This window comes from Carassius gibelio, chromosome A16, assembly GCF_023724105.1.
Source record: "Carassius gibelio isolate Cgi1373 ecotype wild population from Czech Republic chromosome A16, carGib1.2-hapl.c, whole genome shotgun sequence".
NCBI classification, from domain to species: domain Eukaryota; kingdom Metazoa; phylum Chordata; class Actinopteri; order Cypriniformes; family Cyprinidae; genus Carassius; species Carassius gibelio.
The window spans coordinates 2,695,462-2,721,342 of record NC_068386.1 but is presented as its reverse complement, the minus strand read 5'-3'; the positions used below and the strand labels follow the sequence as shown (position 1 = coordinate 2,721,342).

The window sequence follows — 25,881 nt, the reverse complement described above, 5'->3', positions numbered from 1 at the left end:
GACATGAAATATTTGGTCATATTTAAATAACATGATTTAACAGAGATTTTTCAGCAAAATGAAACAATTAACAAAATGTAGTTTTAATTTTGACTACATTTAAATTTATAAAATGAATTCATATTTCAAAAAAAAATAAAATAATAATAATCGAATTAAAAAAACAAATCACCTTTTATTTAACACTTGTAATCAGAGAGGATTTTAACACCCCCCCCCCCCCCCTTTTTTTTTCTTTATCTTTTTGCATCCTAAAGATGTTTCATTGCTTCTTTTGCCTTTTCCCAAGATCATCTCCCGGAATAGTGTCACAATATTTGTAAGTGTACATCCAAAGTTAGAAACCCATATGACAACAAGACAGTACAGTCTTCCTCTTTTTAGCTGCACTGGAGGCAGTTTATCACTCGGCACATTTCACCAGCACTATTCTGACTGCTTGCACGCGTAGGTGTTGTTTAGTCTATGTGCTTGCCACTTCCGCAATGTTAAATGTGCATTAACAAGATTATTTGAGGTAGTGTTATAAATCAGAGCCAAGAGCATCTCGGCAGTTTGATAACACAGACAGCATGGGGTAGAGTCATCAGTGCCCACCACATACCGAAGAGAGACACTGAATCAATGCACAGGCAAATGGGCAGTATACAAATCTCCACTAGATGCATTCAAAACAAACATTTCCTGGAAATACAAACATTGAACTCACTACAGTCTTTAAATATTAGTGGCTAGCACATTTTTAAGACAGAATAGAGGAGCTGTGATACCCGAGCACATTAATACAGTAGTTTGCAGTTGACTATGCACGACTCACATGACTTGTAAGTCTATTAAATGATAAAAATAACCTGCAGTAATAGACTTACGTGCATGAGGGGAGTCTAACTTCATAACTTTTTGTTTTGACTAATTATTTAATCGTTTTATAAATGCATGCGGTGGCATAAACCGATACAGCACAGTGAACAGTCATTTCTGTGTACTGCACACTGTGTTGTTGAACCTCTAGTGTGCACTGTAAGAGTCCCCCTGTGGCTTGCTCGCATCTGAACACCTGCCAAATAAAGTATGCAAGACTTTTAAATCAGTGAAAGTGCACGAGAGCTGAAGTCCGGCTGCACACACGCCGATGACAACAAAAAGATCCTGCTCTTTGAATCTCCCTCAGGAATCTGGATTAATTATTTAAAAAACAATTACTCCCTCCAAGCACACGGGAGAAGCTCTTTATCGGCTCATCGCTTGTTTATTCCCCGCTTTTATCGAATTATAAAACAAATCCGTCATCTAACGATCAAGCGAGATCAGTTTCAAGGCCCGGGAAATTACTTTCTGTCACTGCAGTGGGGCAGCATCACATGATCAAATAATTATCCCTCTAATTTCTGCCTCGTGGATTGCGACGTATCAACAATTAATAGAGTTAAAGCGACGGAGAGAAAAACGCTGTGAAGCTCTTTTTGTCTGAGCTTTGAGATGCAGCGCGTGGGCCCACGCTCATACTGCACCCGCAGAAGTTTTAGCAAAATTGCAACGCCCGTCATTCACAAACTTCTACACATTTTGGCTCATTTTATTATGCTTTTAAGCTTTCAAAATGAGTGCAGTACTCTCACTTGCAACACTTAATACACAATTATAGAGATATTCCCACCAAATTATTGCAGAAAATGATTTAAAAGTCAGAGTATGCTTGTTTTAAATACATCTCTGCAGTTAAGCATGCACTAAAAGATTCACTTTTAAAAAATAAAGCTTATTTTGCATTGCATAAAATATTCTTTATAGTGAAATAAAAATGTATTTTAAGAACTGAAAGATTTCAGAAATACAAAGAAAAAACATTTATTAAAAAAATAAATGCACAGCACTTACTCTAAGGTCATCAGCCTCAAATTTGAAAGGGAACTGATATATCTACCTTAAACGTTATGCATAAAAGCATTCAATCAGACTTCAGATCAGAGATCAGAGGCCTGCTGACTATAGACAGGACGTGTAGTTTTATCAGTATACTTCTTTCTTCTCTTTTAGTGTTTCTCTATATGTGTGTGTGTGCACAACAAATCAAAAGCAACAAATGAAAGCTCTTGCTTCTTTTCAGTTGACTACACTGCAAAGGCAAAGATTTGAGTGGCGTTAATCTGCGTCCCTCCAAATCTCTATAAGTGCATGTGTGTGTGTGTTTGCACTGTAAAAGAGAGTATCTTCTTTAATTGTTTGCTGCGAGTATGTGGGTGGGTATTAAAACCCTGATCTTTTGCAGTATGTGCATTCCTGTGATATATACTGCTTTCTTTGTGTCGCCTTACCAGAACAAAGGATTCGAGAAAACCTACACAGATCGGATAACGACAAGCATAGAAATAGGAGACAATAATGTGAGATCAAAACATATGGAGTGTCTAAATTTGGGTTATGCAAAATTTTAAAAGGTTTTAGGTGGAACTGAGTGCGTATATCAAATTGTATTAGTGATGGTGATGCGGAGAATGATTATATTGCTCTTCTGATTTTACACAAATGTCATTTAGCATACGCATGACTAAATCGACATGACGCACTTTTGACGCTTTGCCCTCTGAAAAAGATCCGGCGAAAATTCTCAAAACCAGATAAAAGCAGGCAAATATGTAAATAAAAATGCGAGAGATAGCGCTTGAGGAATTAAACTCAAGCGTCAAATCGCTGCTGATATATGCAAATCATCTTGGAAAAAGTTGGAAAATGGTGCTAAATTATTCTCGAGTTGCATGTGATCGTCTGCCGTTTTACATGCTTGACTCAGAGCCCAAGCATGCACAAACAATCCTTCATTTTCCTTTCTTCTTATTCCCAAACTGGTTTGAGCTTGTCATCAAAAGTCTCTGATTCATTGTTACCTTTCCTAACTATTAGAAATCATAACAGCTTTTTCCAAACAGGGTGGAATCTCCAAGCAGCCACATATTAAAAACCGAGACAGACCTCTTATTTGCTGGCGACAGTCTAATAAATGCATACACTGGCAGCTAAACAGGTATTTACCGTGCTCTAACCACAAGTATAATTCTTCTCTTTGCTGAGCTGTTATTTCAGCCTATCGTTCAGTACCGCTGTGGTAAAGACGATTAATGGAAGCAGACACAGACCAACCAAGAAGTTCTTCATCTTCCTCTCATGCACCTCGATTGCTGTCACTTACAACAGGACAAATCATGCGAGATGGAGTGGAAGTAATTCATCAAGGACGAGTTGCCTTGATTATACTCTCAGGTGCACGCTGAAAATAACCGATGCACCGCGCCAGATAATTGGTCTCAAAGGGTCGGAAGGGGCAACGAACAGCGTGTTTCTCACTGACAAAGATGCAACTTTGGTCACCACTGTGCGTGTATCAACGTTAAGAAGAAAAAACTTGCATTATGACGGGTTTATAGAGCAGTTTAACCTTTCCGGCCCCCAAATTGGAAGCCACATGGAGTTGAACAGCATTACCTTCCCTCTCAGAAGCTTCGATGACTTCCTGTTGTTATTTGCTGCTCGAGGATGTGCTACGCATTTATGGCCTAACTGACAGTATTGATCTTAGCAGACATTTGTCTCCTACAATCATTTTGAACACATTTTCATTATGTATAGTCTGTCCGAGCATGCCAGACAATGCCACTGTGCATAGATTTGGGACAGCGATATCATCACAGATTCAGGCTCAGTTATCATATCAAGGTGAGTATCTGAACAACAACAACCAGCCGTGGAAATGGGGTTAGATGATGGCAATAAAAAATGGTTAACAACTTTCAAGTCGAGATCAAGGGGACCCACGCGGTTTCACATCAGCAGACTGTACAGTACATTAACGTGACACTGTGGAGAAGATGTCAGAATGAAACAAATGAAGAAAAACCTGCATAATAGCAGGGACTTTGATGTTAAACAGCACTTACAAGAAGCAAACCTGACACTGGCAGGAAAAGCTCACGAGCTCTGTTCTGAGAAACACTGACCAGATCAACCGCACTAATTCTACCCCAGATAACTAGTAATCTCAAGAAGAATAACCTCGTTTTTTACCACATTGACCTGTTAATGAGGAATCAGATATAGTGTGCACTGCAAATGAGACTGCAAAAAGTGTTTTGCACTTATTACTGTCCTCAGTTTAATTCTAAATAATCAATGTTATCACTGATTAACTAATTACAGGCACATCATTTTTGCACTGCCGTTATGAACATCATGCAATTCTTACAAATGCTCTGTGCTCTTCATCAACATACCAAAGTGTAGCATAATAATATTAATGTACGGTTGCTACCCATAACCACAAGAGTAACGTACATAAATTTAAATGCAACATTTAATGAACCACTTTGTGAAATAATTTATTCTGTCACACCCCATATAATATGTGGATATGAATTACAAGCACTGAGATGCATATATTTTTATTGAATTTGTTCAAAGAGCCTTAATGCAAGCATTTCAGGTCAAAAATGTGGAAACATGATTATTGTTAGTACTAACACACACCGATCTGGCAGTATTATAAGTACTTTCCTTAAAATGCACTGACAGTCACACATGTAGATTTAAAAAAAAATGTAAATGCAAATATTACAGTGCATTAAGAATAGATTTTCAGACTAATGTGCATTTAACAACCTTGTCTTTAGCGTAATATGATCATTTCTGCATTATTTACATTCATTTCATTAAATATTATTGCTCTCAAATGTGTGCATGCATCTTAACTCCTTTTTTTTTCTTTGCATGTAAATGCATATCAACCCATCTCACGTTTACAGATGTGTTTTTCACACTTAGATGCACGGGGTCCTGACCACTGCATCCTGAGACGTTAAGTTTTACATCACACCAGAAAGAGGAAAGTGTAATGTGATGCTCTGCAGCATGACAGTCAGATTAATTTAGAATCATTTAGTCATATTAGTCATTTCATCTTATTTAGGAGCATGTCTGCCTCTTGACTCCATAAAATTGGATTTTTGTTCCTTTTTTTTTTCCAATTTAGATCTTGCGCACATACATGCATATGTGTACAAGTGTAAAAACCATAGGTTTGTGTTTTTATAACTCAATTATTATCTAAAATTTACTTTTTATAACCATATACATACATGGCTATATATATATATATATATATATATATATATATATATATATATATATATATATATATATATATATATATATATATATATATATATATATATATATATATATATATATATATATATATACATGAATGACCCCCCCCCACCCCCGTCAATTGTTTATCTGTTGATAAGACAAGACAGCAAACAGATCTGACTGGTCGTTAAATATACAGCAGCTTTGCGCTAGGAGCAGATGCTCGGAGACATCACAGAGAGAATAGAAATACTACAATACCTCAGAGAAGTTAGCAATCTCCACGAAAGCGCTCGTTTTCCATCCAAAAGTTGAGTAGGCTCGTTTAACTTCGTCCCCGCGTTGAGAGATCCAAAGCCGGCGCGCGTCCGCAGCTCTGCTCGCTGACGGAGATGGAGATGTCCCTGCGCGTACTGCTGAAGTTGGGAGCGCACGGACTGCGCGCAACGTGGGCTGCGATGCGGGATAGAAGCGCAAGAGAAGGGGGAGGGTTCGAGCTCGATGAGAGGGGTGTCAGGTAAACGAACCGCCCCTCCCCGTCGACATAAGTCGATCTGCCAGCTGTGGCGCACCGCGTCTTCTTGCCCCACTTTGATTTTTGGAGCGGCGCGTCTCTATGCGCGCTCTCCAGGGACTCATCCACTTTCACACTCAACCATTCTCATATTTACACACCACATGTTAAAAAATGTCAGGAAGAAGCACTGTATAAAATTATTTAAAACTTGCCATCCGCAGCCACAATGGGGTTCGACTTCTAGTCATTTGATTTCACGTGCGACTTCACACACAATCACGAGAAAACCACAAGAAAACATTACATTTGTTATTTATAGATCAATAAGTTTTCAATTACGCGTGTGTGAGATTAAAATCCAAATGAATATAGAGACAACAAAATCTTGTAAAGAAGAAAATGCGCATTATAAGCAGATGCTGATTTTCAATCTAAATATAGACTATATTATTTAATAATGATCATATAATAATTTTGTCACTATGGTGTAGGTTCATTTCTAAAGTTTACACAATAGAATTCTCTCTCATTTCTGTCCGAATGCTGGTTTATGAGCTGTAGATATTTCTTTTCTTCCGTTTTAATCACTACATTTTAGATACACACTAAAGCGGGAATTTATGCCATAAAGTCGTAATTCGTATCACAAATTAAATATGTTTTATAACCTACTCTTACAAATTTCTGTAATTAAAAAAAAAATATTTTAATATGTTATCATTTATTCCAGTTACTCACAGTGGCATATATCGATTTAAAACACAACCACCTCGCGATAGAAACATTAAGAATCTACCATATTGATATTTTATTTTAATATCCAATGCGAAAAAGGAAACTATTCAAACTGTAGCTCTGCAGGAGTTTTGCACCAGATATGATGAGAATGAATCCTTCCAAATGTGAGTCATCCGACCCGAAGCTCACGTTATTAGAAAGCTTTTACACCATAGTTCATTTGACATTTATTCGACATAAACATACATCTGATAGCATCATCTCCGATGCAGATTTCCAGTAGAGCTTCAGCATTTCCTCCCTTTGATGAAGGGGAAATAAGTAACGCTGCACGCTTTTGTTTCTAAACACGAAGTTTTGATTTAAAAAAAAAAAAAAAAAAAGAAAAGATTAGCCATTTTGATCTGAAAGAATTTGAATTGGTTTGATTGTGAAAATCCTCTCAGCCTGTTACTTTTCATCCACACACAGAATAATGTCAGCATGCTTATTCATAACTGTAATGCAAACATGCATTGTTATCATATAGTAATTACAAACATGATGCAACGTGAGGAAACCTTGAATGAATAGAGCAGACCACCAGCCTCCTGAAGTGATAGTGAGAATTTGTGTTAAAAATAAAGTGGAAAAATTATTTATCTATAATTTGACATGTAGATGTTAAATGGCAGAACTGGTGTCATTGATACAGAAATCAGTCTACTTCTATTTGGCCCACAAAATAAATACTAAATAGGCCTGTGTTTTATTAGCACATGTGTGATCTGTTGCGATTTTAAACTAAATGTTTAATAAAAAAAAACTAAATGCATGCACAATATCTAAAAGATTCCTGTTTTCTATTAGTGTTAGGAACCAGTGCGGTCGGTCGTAACAATGGCACTCTTTGAGCCTGACACTGGTTTACATGTTTTTAGGATGAGCAGTAGATTTCAAAGCAACTTTATTTTCTAGCAGCCACGTGTGGGAATGTTATATCAAAGTCTGAGACACACAGACAACAACACTGAGAGAAATGTGTTCCAACAATCTGTTTTCACCTGCACAAGCTTTCAGAAAGGACCTGGCAAGCATCACCTGTTGCTACAGCACTAGCTCAAGGGTGTTTGTACAAATATGTTTGTGCATTTGTGTTTGTTGCGGTATTATTGTCATATGAATGGAAAGGTGGCTGCTACAGCGTGCTATGTTTAACCTCACATCATGGAAACATACATCTGTAAATTTCCAAAAACACTGACACCTCGGACTTGATAACTAGGCCAACATTTACATAATCGCAGAGAAAATCTGTGAATGTTTTCTAAAGCTTGCGACCGCATATTTCTGTTTTTAAAAGTGGAAGGTGAATTCATTTGAATTGAACTGATTCAGAATTATTATTTGACACCACAGTCAGATATTGATTCAAATAACTTCTTGTTATCGTTACAGCCATTTCTTGTCACTATCACATTGTAACTGCTTCTCAGAAAACTCGCCCAAATAGCGGCTTCGGGACTCCACAAAAGCCAAGATGGTTTCATTTATCAGAGGCATTTATAATTTTCAAGTTCTCTGTATGAATCACCGTCACACATCAGTTTCAGGGGAATAATCTCGAGCAGGAGAGATCAGGGAAACTCCTTGAGTCTGAAAGAGTAGTACAGTATGAAGAGCACAGAGAATATCTGACTTTGTAGGACTGGCTTTGGATTCAACTCACCATCATGTGGATCAAGAATTCAGGACGAGACTTTCATGTGCTGTTCTCCAGAGTGACCACAAGAGGGCTTCATGTGTGCTGGAAAGAATCATTGATCAGCTTTGATTTACACACTAAATTATAAAACAGGCCTTTTAATATAAGATACATGATCAACATTGTGTACTACACTGCACAGCAACTATACAGACCAACTATTGACCCATATTACTAACATACACACACACACACACACACACACAAATACATACATTTATTATTTTCGTATTGTATAAAAATGCACTTTTATTACCTTAAAAAATAAAAATGCTACTTAAACAAAAATGTTATAATATATACATATATACTTTTATTTAATTATATATATATATATTTTTAAGTAAAGGACATATATATGTGTAAAACAACTTTTGAAAAAATTAAAATGCTACATATATAAAATGTTATATTATTACGTCGTGTTTGTATTTATTCAATTTTAATACATTTGTATTAAATTAAAAGAAAGAAATAATAATGAACAAATGTATAAATGTTATACATAGCCTATATTAAGTATATATATCTATATACATTTTTAGTTTTAATGATCAATTGCCAATTTCACTGATCATATACTTTTTCATCCAGGTTCAATTTCACAAGTTCACAAAATTGAATAGATTTTTTTATTTTTTTAAATATATGTAACTATGGAGAAATAGACTAAACTATACCATGTAAATACCCGAATAGATTCACATGGCTGAAGGAAATAGGTAGAGAACTGTAAGAAAGCTTTGTGACATCAGCTGAAATGGAAAGTCATTTCAGAGTGGGATCAAATTATTAGGTTCTGATCAAACATGACAAAGCCAAACTGTTTTGATGTGGAATAAAACGTATTAGGGAATTAATTGGGTTAATTTCAATGTCATGATGTTGACTTTAAAATGAAATATTTGACGCTGTCTGCCACGACTGCCATAACAGCTGAGAGCGTGTGTTGGAGAAGTCGCTAACAGAGCAGTATTAGCGGAGCTGGGGCACATCCGCGCACTGAAAGTAGGTGTTAATGTGGCGGTGTGGGTGTTTCACACAGGAAGTCAGCTTAATTGCATTGACAGAGTCATATTTTTTCTGCCAGCCGAGTCTAATGGTGAGGAAAAGAAAAATGCAAGAATGAAAAAGACCTCAGCAGACTGTAGAGAAACAGAAATAAATCAAACTCAGCACACCACGGATCCTAACACTAGATCCCAACCCTTCCCTCTCACCCTGAACAACACCCTGAAATTAATGTTTACAAGACTGCTGTTGTTTTCATCCAGCGGTACATTTTAATTACAGGCTATATTTACAATGAAAAAAAAAAATATATATATATGCCTATAGGGCAAAATATCAGAGGTCTCGTCTAATTTTAGAATGGTTTATTATTTTGTTGTTCTTGCTGAACAATTTGCAGTTTTTAGAGTATGTGAATTGCACAGTTATCATCGTTATTTAACCCTTGAAAATCCTTATTTTACACCTAATTTGGTGTTCCTGGTCAAAAATGAGCAGAATTGCTTGTAAAACTCTTTATTATACTATATCTTCACTACACCTTGGATTTAATCTGGTTTTCAATTAGCACAGGTTTTGTATTTCTTTTTGCATCTGACTGATCACAGGCCTCACTGATCTGAGCTCATGCACCTCGTTTTTTAGTATTTGTGGATAGTTTTGCCAAAGTTTACTTAAAAACTGAGTTGCATGAGCTCAGATCAGTGAGGCCCACAATCAATAAGTTCCAAAAAGAAAACAAGTTGATTAAAATATTGAAACCAATATTTGGTAATAATATAGCATAATTTACAAGCAATTTTATAAGCAATTTATTTTGTAGGCCAATCATTTAGGACCGTGTAACAAGGAGGGGACAAAAATACCCAAAAATACAATAATAATAATAATAATAATATAAAAAAATTGGAAGGAAGTTGTTAAACCCTGCATGAGCAAAGTAAGCATTAACTAGCATTTTAGATTAACATTAGGGTTAAGCAAAAAAAAAAAAAAAAAAAAAATCTAATAAATAAATAAATAATAATAATTCTGTATTCTGTATAATGCTGAATTGTTTGCAGTTTATCTGATCTTAACAGGCATGTCACTGATTTTGGGGTCGTGACCTACCAGTTGACGCCTGCTTCATCTGTCATAAATGCAAAAAACTGTAGAACCATGAAAAATAAATACACTTTTCAACTTTAAAAAGAGATGAAAACGTTTCCTAGAATTTAGAACATGACATTTAATCTGGATTCGTGAGTCTTATAAAAACAGTGTGAAGCAGTTTATGGCAGCAGGATTGCTCCATTCAGAAAAACATGGTGAGCCAGCATCTATTAGATCAGCACAGTTCTGATCATGGTTCAATATGCTTTACACTCCCTAGACATGAAAGCAGAAGAGTTTGAGACGCTAATCGCCCGGATCTACCACCCATGTCAGGCCCTAACAGGATGTTGATTTGAAGATCTCTTTAGATAAGATCAGCTTTCTGATCTACAGTGTGAAACTGATGAACGTGCAAATTCAACAAAAACCTGCATCCTTCATACAGTGCATGACATAAACAAAGGCAAACTCTAACTGTTTGCTTTTTTTTTTATGAACAGCTGTCAATCAAAATGATATGACAATATGATATGACAATTCATTCAATAAAATTAATTTATATCTATATATACCTTAATGTAGTAACCTTAATGTAGTTAAAAAGGCAATATCTATATGGTATAAATATCTAGATTTTCCCCTCTTGCAATACAAGGGGAATACCCCGACCCACAACAGGAAAATTGCCCAACCAGGATATCTGCCAGCCCACCCGTCTATAGCTGTCAAGAATCAGCACTGTGAACAAAACAATCATGCCTCCTCACCCATGTGCTAACACAGCAAAAAAAAAAAAAAAGAAAAAAATATATACATATATATATATATATATATATATATATATATATATATATATATATATATATATATATATATATATATATATATACACACACACACACATATATATATATATATATATATATATATATATATTGTTCTTCAATCAGGCCTTGTTTGTACATTTTAATATTGAATATTCATATTATATATATCTAAAACATTTTTTTTTTTTTTTTGAGCGTATGGGTTAGGAGCTATGATTTCTTTTTTTTTAATTTTCATATTTTATATTTTATTATATTTGATCAAATAAATTGTAATTTATTTATTTATTGTATTAGGTTTTTTTTTTTTTTTTTTTTGTGTGTGTATTTTTTATTAAACACATGCACACACACACATAGTTTACAATTAACTGTACTAGATTGACTGTCCTTTCTGATGTTACAAAAATTCCAAAACTCAGAGATTGTGTGAAACAGCATGTCCTGAAAGTGCAAACTCTGCATGTGATTCTATCACTAAGGTTAAGATACATATCTGTAAATGTGAAACCAGTGTGAGTAGGAGAGTAAGAAAAAGTGTGAGAAAAATGCAAATCAAATACAAATTCAAATCTTCATCCCCTTCAGCTCATTACCAAATAACTTACATGCATCTGATGGCGGTCTTTGAGTCCCAGCAGGACACGTGAGCAGCAGAGAGTCCATTACTCCTGCTTAAATAAACCACACACCTGAACTCAAATAAGCAGCTCAGATAAAGAATCCTGCATGACAAGAGTTTGCTCTGCTTGGCTGGACATTATTCGCCGGCATAAAAAAAAAACAAGCATGAGAATGTATTTCCATCAGGGTTATTACAGTTAATAAAAACTAAAACTAAAACCATTAAAAGTTACTTGAAATTAAACGAAACAAAATAATACTATATATATATATATATATATATATATATATATATATATATATATTCAGTGGCGAAATCAGACTTGAGAAAGTTTGCAATTTGTTCACGGAGGGTTTTTCCTGCCACTTCTTCTTTTCTTGTTATTTCATCAGATTTATGACCCGTTTGAAGCACTTAAGATAAATGTGACTTTATTACAGTAATTTGAAGAGACAAACCACACACTGATTCCTAAAATTCCACAGAGTTTGAAGTTGGGAGCGCTTGCCTGCCATTAAAAGCACTCGACTGACAAGCAGCAACACATCACTTGGCAAAAGCTTTTATGAGGGAAAACTCGCCGCCTTTGGAGATGATCGGTGACTACGCTACACTTTACCTGTTGTTCATATGCTGAGGAGTGAAGTTCATCTGTTTCGCATAATTGCATGGGCTGGATAACAGGATGAAACCATGGCAACATCTGAAAGCTTCAAAGCACACCTGTGCTCCAGTCAATCGTGAGCGTATGGGGTCAGCCACACGGGATGAGCTGAACTGTGACAAACTTGTGCTGTGAGCATCGGATTTATTACATCTACCAAAAGCATTTCAGACATGATTCTATTAGCATTAATCTGAGAAAAGACATTTTATGACATCTCTTTCAATTATTTTCTCCAGAAAATCCCCTATGTTTTACATCAGTAAGACTTAAAGATTAAAACAGCAACGTGATTTTTAGTGCATACAATACATTAAGCAAACTTTTCACTTAAACTGATCTATTTTAATATGCTGTCTTCTTTTAAAGAAACAGGTCACTTAAAAATTAAATGTCTGTCTCCATTAACTCATTCTAAACCTGTATGGTAATTTTTTCTGTGGAACACAAAAGGTTTTTATTTTCCTCCTATAGAGCAAATGCAGAATCTAAAAACTAGTGTGTCTCTGCACAACACTTAAAAAAGTACACATTTGAGTGTCATTCTAAGGCTGTGGAAATCGGACATTGTTCCTCAGTTTAAGACTTGGTTGACTTGACTTAACTGAATATTGCAAGTGAGAGTCCGGGATGGAGTTATGGGTAATCTTGATCAATTTTACAGTAAATGGCAATCATTTCTAGATCATATGGCCCTGACCAGCAATAGTACTTTAGCTCTGCGGTAAGATTTTGATTCAATTCATAGCACGTTCAACAAATGTGTAAGGGGCAATCACACAGAACTGTATGACAGCACAAAATGATTACAATACAAGGATAATATTACACTGTAAGGAAAAGATCAAACAATTTTGTTAATCCAAAGTTTGCATCATTTGGAGTCATCACAAATGTTGTCATCATCTGAAATCTTTGCAAAAATACAAATATTTACAGCAGTCAAATATGGAGTGCCTCAAGGATCTGTATTAGGCCCCCTGCTATACTGTCTGTCCTCTGTTGAGTGCTTGCTTGTTTTTCCACTGAAACTGCCTATATGCTCTGATTGTTCTTTTATTATTGCTAACATTTTAAGTATTTTGTACTTTTCTTGTTGTTGCTTTGTTTGGTGTTTATTGTGTAACACAAAACTAATAAAAATACCAACAAAAAAGTACACATTTATGCATTATTTACTCTTAAAGAGTGCATTTTAGTGCCTGAAAGGTACATATTTGTACCTTAATAGTAGATGTTAGTACCTTTTAATAAAATATACTGAACCAGTGACTGATTTTGTCAATTTTTCAAGTTGTGCAAAATAAATTGAATTAAATAAGTAAGGGTTAATGTACATCTGGCCGCTGAATAATGCGGAGGGGACCTGTATCACTCTGAAGAGGGTTTTTCTGCGATAACAACTGGCTGGATGTACATTATCACACGTTTTACACGGCTACTAGCCAAATAAGCAAGTAATTAGACATGAAATATTGATTTTAGCTGAAATATTTGAACACAAATCTTCAGTGAACACAACAGTTGCGAACAAGCGGCAAGATCAAACTAGACGGACAATAAAGAGAGACAGTACAGTCAGTCATACCACTTATAACACTTATATTTTACCACATAAATAATTATGGTGATAAAAGATTAAAGAAGAAACTGTTCTCAAATCTTGCGAGTTTGTTAGTACTCGTATAATGCATTTGTATGAAATGAGAGAGCGAGTCCGCAATACCAGGATGACATAATTAAATAATTGTACACAATTTTGAATGGAATTGTAATACTTTATCAGCTAAACAAACGCAAAGTGAATTCCACCAAGACAAAATAGTTCCTAGCAAGAGTACAGCACAGACTTCTGTTCCCCGGATGAGCCTGTGTTATCAGCTTTTACATGTTGTTATCGAGGGATAGCATACCTCGGAATGTCGCGACTGACCAATCAGAATCAAGTATTCCACAGAGCAAATAATTAAAGCTCGTCAAACATGGCCTGTATAAACGGACATTTTGCAATTAAAAAATAAAAAAATAAAATTGTATAAGCTAAGAATTTTTTTTTTATCTTCCAGATAAATAATACAATTAAATGAAGGTTAGTAATTAACTAATGACTGTTTTTTTTTTCATTATTTTTAGAAATAAAATATTCAGTAGGATTTTGAATAATATAAGTTCATGAAAACTGCAGAAAATTGATTTAATAAACTGTTCAGGGTCTGTACTGTTTTTGAAAGAAGTCTCTTTTGCTCACCAAGACTGTGTTCATTTGATTAAAAATACGATAAAAACCATAATATTGGGATATATTGATGTAAACGGTTTACTATTTGAATGCTTTCTGAAACTAAATGAATTTTTCCTTGATGTAAAGCTGAATTTTCATCATCATAACTCCATTATTTAGTGCCATGTGATCCTTCAAAAATCAGATGATTTTCAACTCAAGATATATATTTTTTATTATTATCAAAACAGTTGAAAACAGTTGTGCTGCTTTATATTTTTGTGGAAATCATGATGAAAAAAAAAAAAACTAAAAAAAACTGACATTTCAAAAGAAAATTTATTTGAAATATTAATATTTTAAAACATCATTAGAAATGTCTTTATTGTCACTTTTAATCAATTGAATGTATCCTTGCTGAATTGAAAAAAAATATATATTTCCAAAAAAAAAAAAAAAAAACCTTTTAAGATTTAAGAGATCCATAAAATGTTTCAGATAGAGTTAAGCATTTATGCCACAAATAGTAACGCTGGTTTGATTACACCGAGAATGAAATGAGCTTCAATTACGCTCTCTTGACAGAGACTTTCCACTTCTTTTCTCCAACCAATTAATATTCCATGTTGTTTTTGACAAGTGCTCTACATCACTCCATTGAAATCAATGGGGGATCCCTCAACCAAAGAGAGTGCTTCTCCCAAACCTCGTTGCCCCCGATGATAGTGACAGAAGTCAGTAATTGCCACCTCCTCAGACGACTTCATTAAGACGAGGATTGTCTGTGCGGCTGATCTCAGAACAGCTGAAACATGATTACGGTGTAGCTGTGACATGTGGGGCCAGCATCCTCTGTCTACAGACGCTAGCGTTACTGGGACCAGACAAATATCCAGATCATCCGTCAACCTGCTGTCATTAGCTGCTAATGATTTGATTATTTTGTAGACGAACCATGATATAAATCTCTTTCACAAGCACTTCCTGTGTAAATTAATCAAAACCGTTTGGCTAGAGCTTGACAGACATAAGAAAGGAAATGATGTCTTTAAGAATGACAGTCTGTAAATCTGAACATAATACTTAATAGTACAAGAGTGATGCAGATAAATGGGTCATATCATACATGTATAATTATTTTTTTCCCCGGGGAACACTCACAGTTTGAGCAAAGGTCTGTTGTGCCATAAATGGTCATGATTAATTTATCTGCATAATTACTATTAAAAAATGGTTTCTTACACATTTAGACTGAAAAATTTTCATTTTAATTTTGAATCAGAAATTCCTACAGAATATATATTTTTTAAGTGTAATCAAAAAAAAAAAAAAAAAAAAAAAAAAAAAAAAAAGGTACTCCAAAAATTAACACCAACAACAACATTTTATTACAGTAGAAGCAAAAACAGCCATTAAATATTCTTCAAATGATTTTCTTTGTGTGTCTTGAAAAAGAAAGTCGGTAACACTAACACCTATTAGTTGCTTATTAGCATGCATATTACTAGACTATTAGCCATGCATCAGTGCTAATTAAGAACATATTAATACCTTATTCTACTTGACCTTATTCTACATCCCTAATCTTACCCAATACCTAACCATAACAACCCTGCTAACTATTAATAAGCAGCAAATTAAGAATTCATTGAGAGAAATGTCGTAGTTAATAGTTAACAAGTGTTACCTATTCTAAAGTGTTACCAGAAAGTCATACGGGTTCTGAACAACTTTAGGGTGAGTAAATAATGACACAACGTTCATTTCTTGGGTGTACTAACCCTTTAAGACCCACATATCAATGCCTTTTTCACGATACAGTAATGTCCTGCACTTTTTCCATGATCTAACCCTTGCCATCAAATCCAAAATAGTTAATATCACCATAATTTCAGGAAATCACAGCTTTGCAAATCACATTATGACATGACTATTCAGAAAAAAAGGCTCCAAAAGGTACTGTGATGGTACCTTTTCTAAAGGTACATTTCTGTACCCCTAAATGTCACAAATTAACACCTTAAAGGAACATATTAGTACTTAAGTGTACATATTAGTACCTAAATGGTACATATTAATAACTTTTGAAAAGACACTGCTCAGCTGATAGCATTTGTACCTTTTATTTTTGTACCTAATTATTTTACATTTCTATTAATGATTTTTGCAGTCACAAACTATGCCCATACAGAAATAAGTGTTAAATTCTCAAAGCTGTCATCGTACAATGATCTCAAATGATCAGTTTGATTGCTCTTGATATGACCATTTAAAAAAAATACTTTTCAAACCTGAAGAAAACAATGCAATGAAACATAACAGGCCAAACACATACTGTACAGTGCAATGCAACCCTGAATTTCTTCAAAATGCAAAAGGTGAATGTAAAACTTGACATTTTACCTACACCCTGCATGACTCATATCAACAAGTGACAACCAAGTCTGGGAGGATCATCTCCGAGTGCAGCTTGAATACTGCAGACACCCATTCAAAACATCTATAGTAACTGATTTAAATTCCTGAGATTTAATGACACATTTAACTCCAGCTTGTGACTCCTAAACTCCTAAACTACACAACTGTGCCTGTGCATATATATATATATATATAAAACTTTTATTTTAAACTGCTTAATTTGAGAATGTGAACTGCACTTAAAAGACTGTGCTTTGTAAGTTCTATTTTAGTGAAATTGTTTAAAACTTATTTATTAGCTATTTGTAGCTGCCATATTGTTATGCACTGAATTACTGAGGTGTGGATGTGTGTAATGTAATTAAATTTTCATGTGAAGCATAAAAATGACAAATAAAGGAATCTCTCCATCTCTATTTACTAAGCAAATACTTAATAATTAATTGAATAAATTACATTATATTTATTAATACATCACTTATATAAAAAAATTACAGTAGATTTATTTTTTGAATAAATGCTGTTCTTTTGAACTTTCTATACCCCCAAAAAAGTAAAAATAAATAAAAATAAAAATCCAAGTTTCCATTAAAATATTAATGCCCTATTTTAATGATCTAAACGCAAAGTGTAAAGTGCATGGTCCAAGTGCTCTCAGGGCATGTCCAAATCCACTTTTGCTTTTTAACAACATAAAGCCGGTTGGCGGTATATATATTTAATTAGCCTACAAAAAAGTATTATGCACCAGGTTTGAGTTGGTTTATGGCGCAGTCTATTTTCAGCTCCTTAAAATAGCAATGCACCAGCAATGCACCTGAACACACCTCTTTTTTAGACCAGCACGCCCATGGGCGCACAAATGCATTTACTAATTAAACGACGTGGTGCTGGACGGGAAAATGCGAATGGCGCAAGACTGAAACTAGTAAACACACTTGCGCTGCGCCTTGCGTCGCATTACACTGGGTGTATGATAGGGCCCTTAATAATTATTCAACTCTTATAATAACAAACTAAATATTTAATGTGCAGCAAATCAGCATATTAGAATGATTTCTTACACAGTAAGCAGTTATTCTATATCGTAATAATATTTCACAATATTACTATTTTACTGTATTTTTGATCAAATAAATGTTGCCTTGGTAAGCAGAAGAGACTTGTTTAAAAAAAAAAAAAACACTGGAGTAATGATGCCAAAAATTCAGCTCTGGGTCACTCTGCATTCATTTGAAAATATTTACCAAAAGTTATATTAAATTGTAGTAACATGTCAATATTTACTGAATTGATCAAATCAAAACAGCATAAAGAGATGAAAACATAGTCTACTCCAAACTTTTGAATGCTAGAAGACAAAGAGGACAGAACTATGGGAGTGAAGGCAGTCGGTCCACACGCTCTCAGACACCTCCAGCCAACATGCTTCCTTTATCCCTTTCAGAATTCAGCACGATGCAAATGGCCTCTTGTGGAAGGCATATCATACCCATCCACCTCTCAGGGATCACTCCAGGGTTGCCAGCGGCTCCGAATTGGCCGAGATTCCCGAAGGGACACGAGGGGGTTTAAGCCTCTGCAGTCCAGTAAACCCACAGGCCTGCAGCCTTGGGAAACGTGGCTAATTGTGAGCACCTTGGCTGCGGGTTTCTCTTCGCCTTAGGTTCACCACAGCTCAAAAACAAGTCAAACGGTGCCCAAATATGAAGCAAGTGGGCCCAGAAATGCAGGGGGAGCGTGTCTTTGAGTTAATCTGGATTGGCGCCGATAAGAGGTGGCGTTCTTTTCTGCCGCATATCGGCGTCTGACACCGTGCGAAGGCTTGGGTGGATGGCGGCGATGCACATTGGAGCACTGGAGGCGAAAGCAGCACATGCCAATGCTGGACACTTCCATACCGGCATTCTTCAACAGCAAGCATGGCATCTCTAAACCCAATGTTTGCGTGCTGAAGCGTATCGGTTCAAACAAAGTCTGGGCTTTTAAGATTAGGCTGGGGCTTGTGAATTTGGGATGCAGGTGAAAATGACATGCAGACGTCACTGAGGTGAGACAAAACGTTGGCAATCAAAGTCAATATTGACTGTATGTAGTTTCAGAAATGCTCATGACCGCAATACCGTTGTCTTTTATAATTGGTAGGAAATACCCACATGAACGTGAAAGCAACCACAAAAACTTAAGGTCATACTTTTCCAACCACACCTTCATTCTCTTAAACAGCTAGTTTAAAATAACTGATGGAGGCAGACTTTGTTTTGGATGCATGTGAGCAAATTGTTTTTTTTAAAGAAACAAGATCATTTAAAGAGGTAATGTAACGCAATTGTTCAATTTCACGAGATACCCATAAACAACTTCTAAACGAGGCGGAGCTTCGAGGCGGGGGATTGCACAGCCCACCAATCCATTTCCTTTCATTCTATTTGTGAATTTAGTCAAAAATAGAAGCACAAATCAACACAAAGCGGCTCCTGTGCTTGTTGTGGAAAGACCAGCGATGGTTTGCTTCAAGTAAGCCGTAGGAGTTTTGAAACGGAAAGTGCCACAACAAAGAGCGAAAACACGAGGTCCCGTTCAATACGATGAGTAACTGTGAGTAATAGCAAAAGTGTGGAATTCATTGTAGTGGTATAAAGATTCAAAATGACATTTAGAGTATTTCCCTAATTACAGTAAAACTGATTTCTGAATCTGTTGTGAGTTTCATGCCGTGGGAATACTGTACAGAGACGATGTCTCATCTTAAACTGTTTCTGAATGAAATTCTCTTGAACGATTCACAATTTCTGCCACATTCTGCAAGTGCAACTCGTTTAAAATGAATAAATAATTTTCATTCTGGGGTCTTGTGGGCACAGATATGGTGATATATATATAGAGAGAGGGGTAGAGAGAGAGAGAGAGAGAGAGAGAGAGAACATAAATTCACCTATACATTCAAAAAGTATTAATAACTTTCAACACCCACATTTAATTTTACCAGATGATTGACAGAAAGCACACAACATCTCTATTTATGAGCAATAGAAAATAGGATCGTCAGTTCAAATCCAAGAAGCTTGTGCCATTTTTTTCAGCGTGAAATGAACATGTCAGTGTCTTGACCAAGTAGCACTGATTTCTAAGAAACACATTAAGTTAATGTTAATGAAAATCAAGTTATCAACTTCTGAGTATGTTTTCAGACAATGTTCTGTACATTAAATTTTCTAAGCTCACCATAAGAAAACGTTCAGATCCTGTAAGTTAAAGGCAAAGTCACTTTGGAAACATCTGCTACAATGAAACTATGAAATGTTGCATAGCATCATCTTAACTGTGAATCATTAATGGCACATTACAATACTGTTTTTTACTTTGGTTCAATTTTTCATTTAAAGGAATAGTTCAGCCAGAAATTAAAAGTTGCAGAAACTCACCCTCATGATATAGATAAGTTTGATTCCTTATCAGAACAGATTTGAGGAAATGTAACATTGTATCACTTTCACATCAATGGATGCTCTGCAGTGAATGGGTGCCGTCAGAATGAGAGTCCAAACAGCTGATAAAAACATCACAATAATCCACAAGTAATTAAAACACCACTCCAGTCCATTAATTAACATCTTGTGAAGTAAAAAGCTTCCTGTTTGTAACAAACCCATCACTATAACTCTATACTCAAATAATAATTTGTTAACTTGTTTTTATCAGCTGTTTGGACTCTCATTCTGACGGCACCCATTCACTGCAGAGGATCCATTGCTGAGCAACTGATGGGATGCTACATTTCTCCAAATCTGATGAACAAACAAACTCATCTACATCTTGGATGGCCTGAGGGTGAGTAAATTTCCAGTCATTTTTCTTTTTTGGGAAGAAAACATCATTATGGTGAAATGACCAATTTACTGATACAATAAGTTGATTTTGAAGCATGGATTAAATGTTTTGGGTGAGTTATAGACATGCAATTTGAGATTGTGAATATAAGAGTTGTGATGTCCCATAAAACATTTGTTACTGTTGCACTTCGAGTTTGGAGAATGTTTCAAAAAATGAGCCAAATCGATTGAGAAAAACGTCCAGATGGAACAATGACAGTCGTGTTTGCCTGCAGAGCTGTCATGACTCCAGGTAAAACATTCTTCATGGAATAAAAACACACCCGATCATTTCACCCTTTTCTTTAGAAATGTTTGGGAATCATGGAGTTTCAAATAAAGAGTAATAAGAAAATAACAAAGGCATCAAGAGACGCAAGTGGACTAATGGAAAGTTTGATTGTGTTAGTCAAGCCATGTAAAAAAAAAAAAAAAACATGAAATTAAACAGTGTTTATAGTACTGCTAATTTGACTTATTAAAGAGTGAGCCATAGATGGTCTGTTTAGTGATCAAACGTTCACATGCAACAATATATAGGGTCCCAAACCATTACGACTGAAATAACGTTGCTCCCCAGGGACGATACTAGTATATGAACCTCGAAAGTGACAGCTGATGGCTTCAGAAAGATAATGAAGTTTTCAATTAGAGATGCATCTGACATGGCAATTGTATCGACTTGTACAGATGAGGAGCGACTGAAGGAAATGCAGATGTATTATTACTGCAAACAAACAACATGCTTTCAAAACAGATGTCATGATTTCTGATGTCTTTGTTTGACAGCTACATCAAAGAGAAAAGGCGAAATATGTGCTAAAATAATAATACGACAAAGTGTTTGCAGAGAGTAACATTTCTCAAAAGAGGATGAGCTGCATAACCATTTTCTTTTTTAAATTATAGAACCCTAAATTCATAAATAAAAACATGCAAACAAATACAATCAAAATAATAAATAAATATAAAATTCAGACAAACAAATACACTGAAAACATGCAAATAAATAAAATAAATAAATCAAAAACATGCAGACATAATTCCTAAATAAATGCGTACATATATAAATTCAACATGCAAACAACAAAATAAATAAAATGCGAGCAAACAACGACATAAATCGAAAATAAATAATTGAAACATGAAAACAAATGAAATCAAACAAATAAAACACATACAAAAACAACATTAAATAAACATGCAAAAAAGTAAATAATACTTACAAACAAATTAACAAATAAAACATCCAAGTAAATAATTAATCAAAAACGTGCAACAAAAAAGACAAGCAATCCGAAATAAATAAACACATCGTGAAACATAAAATAAAAATTAATAAAACATACAAACAAAAAAACATGCAAATAAATTAATATCATGTAAACGAACAGTGACATACGTCCAAAATAAATATAGTAAAATTTACTATATTTATTTTGGACGTATGTCACTGTTCGTTTACATGATATTAATTTATTTGCATGTTTTTTTGTTTGTATGTTTTATTAATTTTTATTTTATGTTTCACGATGTGTTTATTTATTTCGGATTGCTTGTCTTTTTTGTTGCACGTTTTTGATTAATTATTTACTTGGATGTTTTATTTGTTAATTTGTTTGTAAGTATTATTTACTTTTTTGCATGTTTTGCATATTTTATATGCATATTCTATTTAATAGAATATGCATATAAAATATGCAAACAAGTAAATAAATGACAAAACAAACAAACAAATATTGCATTTTGAAACAATCTACAATAAATGTATTAGATTCTGACTGCTAAAGAAAAGCTAAACTACTGATTGGTTTGGCAGTGGCATCTCTGCAAAACCTTTGTCATCTGTCCAGACATGCAATTGTGTTTGTGTAGAAGATACACTACCCACTGAATCTGATAGATTCAATTAGTGAGAGTCTATTAATTTTGTGCTAATATCGCCGCACATTCTGTGTTTCTTAATTGAGCCGGGTGCAGGACGGCTGCGGTTCAGAGAGGAGAGGAGTCCGTGTCTGCTCATTAAACTAGCTGAGATCTACACCTGGGGTTCAACCGAACTCAAGGCCGAAGGCCACAGAAACATGGGCCATAATTACAGACGAAGATGCTATAGAATCATTTATGATAATGCAATCACAATAAATGTTTTAGTAATCCTTGGAAAAACAGAAGGGGGGTGGGGCAACAACATGTGAATGCAAAACCATAAATTCTGCCATAAATAATAAGTTCATCTCATCTCCATCACAACAAGGTCTTAAATCAAATATCAGCTTCAGAGAAGCCATCCATCCATTTATAGTTGCTTTTACATATTTTCTGCAGTAAAAAGGCACCGTATCTGTCTCTCGAAATGTGTCAGGTATTACAGCAATTTTTGCCTCCAATTCCAAAAACATGCATTAACCCCCTCCTTAGGAGGAGCCATCGTTCTTTTCTGGTGCAAGCTAAATATCGCAGTGAAACACAGCTGTTCGAGGCAGCAACCTGGCAGCCGGATGAGAGTAACCCAGCACAGGAAGAAAGCATCCATGTTATCATGCGCACACATGTGGCCTGTGTAAAGATTAAGCCGTATTCATCCCCGGCTGCCTGCTCTTCTGCCTCAGTCCATCACAGATATGGCACCGTTTCAGCCAGGAATGCAGGAGAGGTGCCATGGATTTCACACGCTCCTCAAATCGGCGGGACCCGAGACGCCGAGGTGTGGTGCACCAGTATCGCCTCCCTCCCCTCCCGGCCCGGAAAACCACGTTTGTGAAAATGTCATTGACATTCACGCTCCCAATAATAATAATAATAATAATCCCCGGAATTCCCTAAACGTCAGCCGAATCACGTCTTTCTGCAAATATGCCGTTCTCTCGCTCAAATTCTCGCTCGATAGTGTTAACAACAGACTCTAATGTTTTCTAACCCTGAATAAGGAAGGCCACGCAAGTTTGGGGAAGAGGCTTATGCTGTCAATGCCATGTTGGGACCCTATCCGTGTTAAGCCACTAATAATTCCTGCTGTTTGGTTCAAAAGGAGACACGCAAAGAGCAGACAAAGTGATGAATGCCGTGTATTTGGTGCTAGTCGTCCTGTGCAGACAATGAACAAGCCACACTCACAAAGGAGGCCTTGCCTGTGGGAGCAGCTATTAGACCACGTCATCCTTTCAACCAAATTCAGTGCTAAAATCCAGATTAGGTGTAAAACTGGAGTATAAACAGGGACATAACCACCATAGACAACTATTAGATGAAAAAAAAAAAAAAAAAAAAATATATATATATATATATATATATATATATATATATATATATATATATATATATATATATATATGTATGTATGTATGTATGTGTGTTTGTGTGTGTATATTATAAGTAATGTATATATGATAATCTTTAATGTATTTATTTATATTAATTATTATTTAAATTATATTTATTTCTATTATATTTTTCTAATATATATATATATATATATATATTACATTTATTTATTTTAAGTAACAAAAGTTTTTTTTAATGGTTTTAAATTTAGTTTTAGTTAACTTAATCCTGATATATTCACTTAAAAACATGAAATGATGTGCATCTTGGTGAAAAATCAATCAATAAATATATTTTTCAGGGTCAGATTCTTAAACGTTTACATTTTGGCAGCCCTACATTTCTGGGAGGCAGACATTTCTTTCAAGTTTTAAATGTCAAAAGTAAAAGTCATATTCACCTGCTCTGGTTGTCATGTTATCATGTTTCACAGTTGTCTGTTTTTTTTTATTCATTTGTACCTTAGCTCATAAATGATACAAATATCTTGCCGTAGCACTGGGAAAACATTTTGTTACCAGAAGGCTGTCACCAGTTATAACATGTGTTTTGAACAAATTAAGATACAAACAAAAACAACACAAAGTGTAGATTGCATGGAGATTTAAAAAATACTTTTAAAGTGCAAAGTTTTTACCTGTTCTTAATCAAATAAGGGTACTGACTATTGTTAGTATATGGGTTGCAATTGTACAAAACATGTTGTTAGTATTCAAATTTGTGTACTCAGGCATAAGCAATGCACTAACCTCTCAGAGTTGTGAAAGTGAAGTGTTGTTTGTGGGCGTTGTGCATTTTGTGGCGTGCATCTGTGAAGGGCTGCCGCTGCAGAAGTCTTCTGTGTCAGCAGAAGCATTTGATTTATTCAACAACCACTGGTGCAGTATATTAACTATAATTTATATTTATCATCACTTGTACCTCAGTAGACTTCAACAAACCGTTTAACACTTCAGTCTTGCATGTGGCCCCCTTAATAGCTATTATGCTTGAAGGAGCACTTTAAAGATTTCAAATCATTTCTTTGGGCAAACACTAATGAATTATGTCACCATAACTGCTATCCAAAAGGGCCAGTGAACCAGTGGTAATTATGGGCAAACAGGAAGTAATCTGTGTATGTGCATCGTGTGCAAGGGTCTCACATTTAATGCTCAGACCATGATTTATAAGAAAGCACTACTTTATTGTTACATTAGTGTTTCAAAGGATTTTTGATCGGTTTTCACTGGTGACCACTGCTGTACTGTTTTGCTGTATATAAAGCCACTTTTAAAAGTATGTTTTATATTGCATATTACACAAAAATACAATACCTACATACCTGTGTTGATGTGTTTGTAGGCCAGGTTAGGGGTTCAAATCCTGCAAAATAGGATTGAGGATTTATTTAATTCTTTTCATGTTTGGATGCACAAACACTACATTAGAACATTCAATATTTGTTTGTGTATTCTATAAAATAGATGTATTTATTTCATATAAAATAATTTAAAATAAAATGTTTTTGTTGATGAATAAAAATGGATATACTGTAGTCATAAAATATAAAAGATCAGTTTGAACATTCTTCAAATCATCTTCGGTTTCAAATAATGACATGGTGAGTAAAAACAAAAGCTGATGAAAATGTTTGCTCACATATTTTTATGAATGAATGAATGATGCATTTAACAGCTTGAG

The 25,881-nt window shown here is 34.9% G+C and overlaps 1 protein-coding gene and 2 long non-coding RNA genes across 6 annotated transcripts in view; all 3 read right to left on the bottom strand.

The window, feature by feature from the left end:
• Positions 1–5,675, bottom strand: part of LOC128031037 (DNA-binding protein SATB1-like) — a 53,956-nt gene extending 48,281 nt beyond the window's left edge. For 3 of the 4 annotated variants that reach the window (XM_052619239.1, XM_052619238.1, XM_052619241.1), the window contains exon 1: positions 5,401–5,675. The gene's annotated coding sequence lies outside the window, so the exon portion shown is untranslated. The remainder of the gene's footprint in view (positions 1–5,400) is intronic. The other variant, XM_052619236.1, reaches the window with a different exon arrangement.
• Positions 1–25,881, bottom strand: part of LOC128031039 (uncharacterized) — a 115,659-nt gene that overhangs the window by 88,700 nt on the left and 1,078 nt on the right. The gene's annotated exons all lie outside the window — the stretch shown is intronic.
• LOC128031040 (uncharacterized) lies at positions 7,738–25,144 on the bottom strand. Its single transcript, XR_008188036.1, has 3 exons — positions 24,948–25,144; positions 8,103–8,180; positions 7,738–8,029 (listed from the first exon to the last, which is right to left on the bottom strand). It is a non-coding gene; the product is annotated as an uncharacterized LOC128031040 (long non-coding RNA).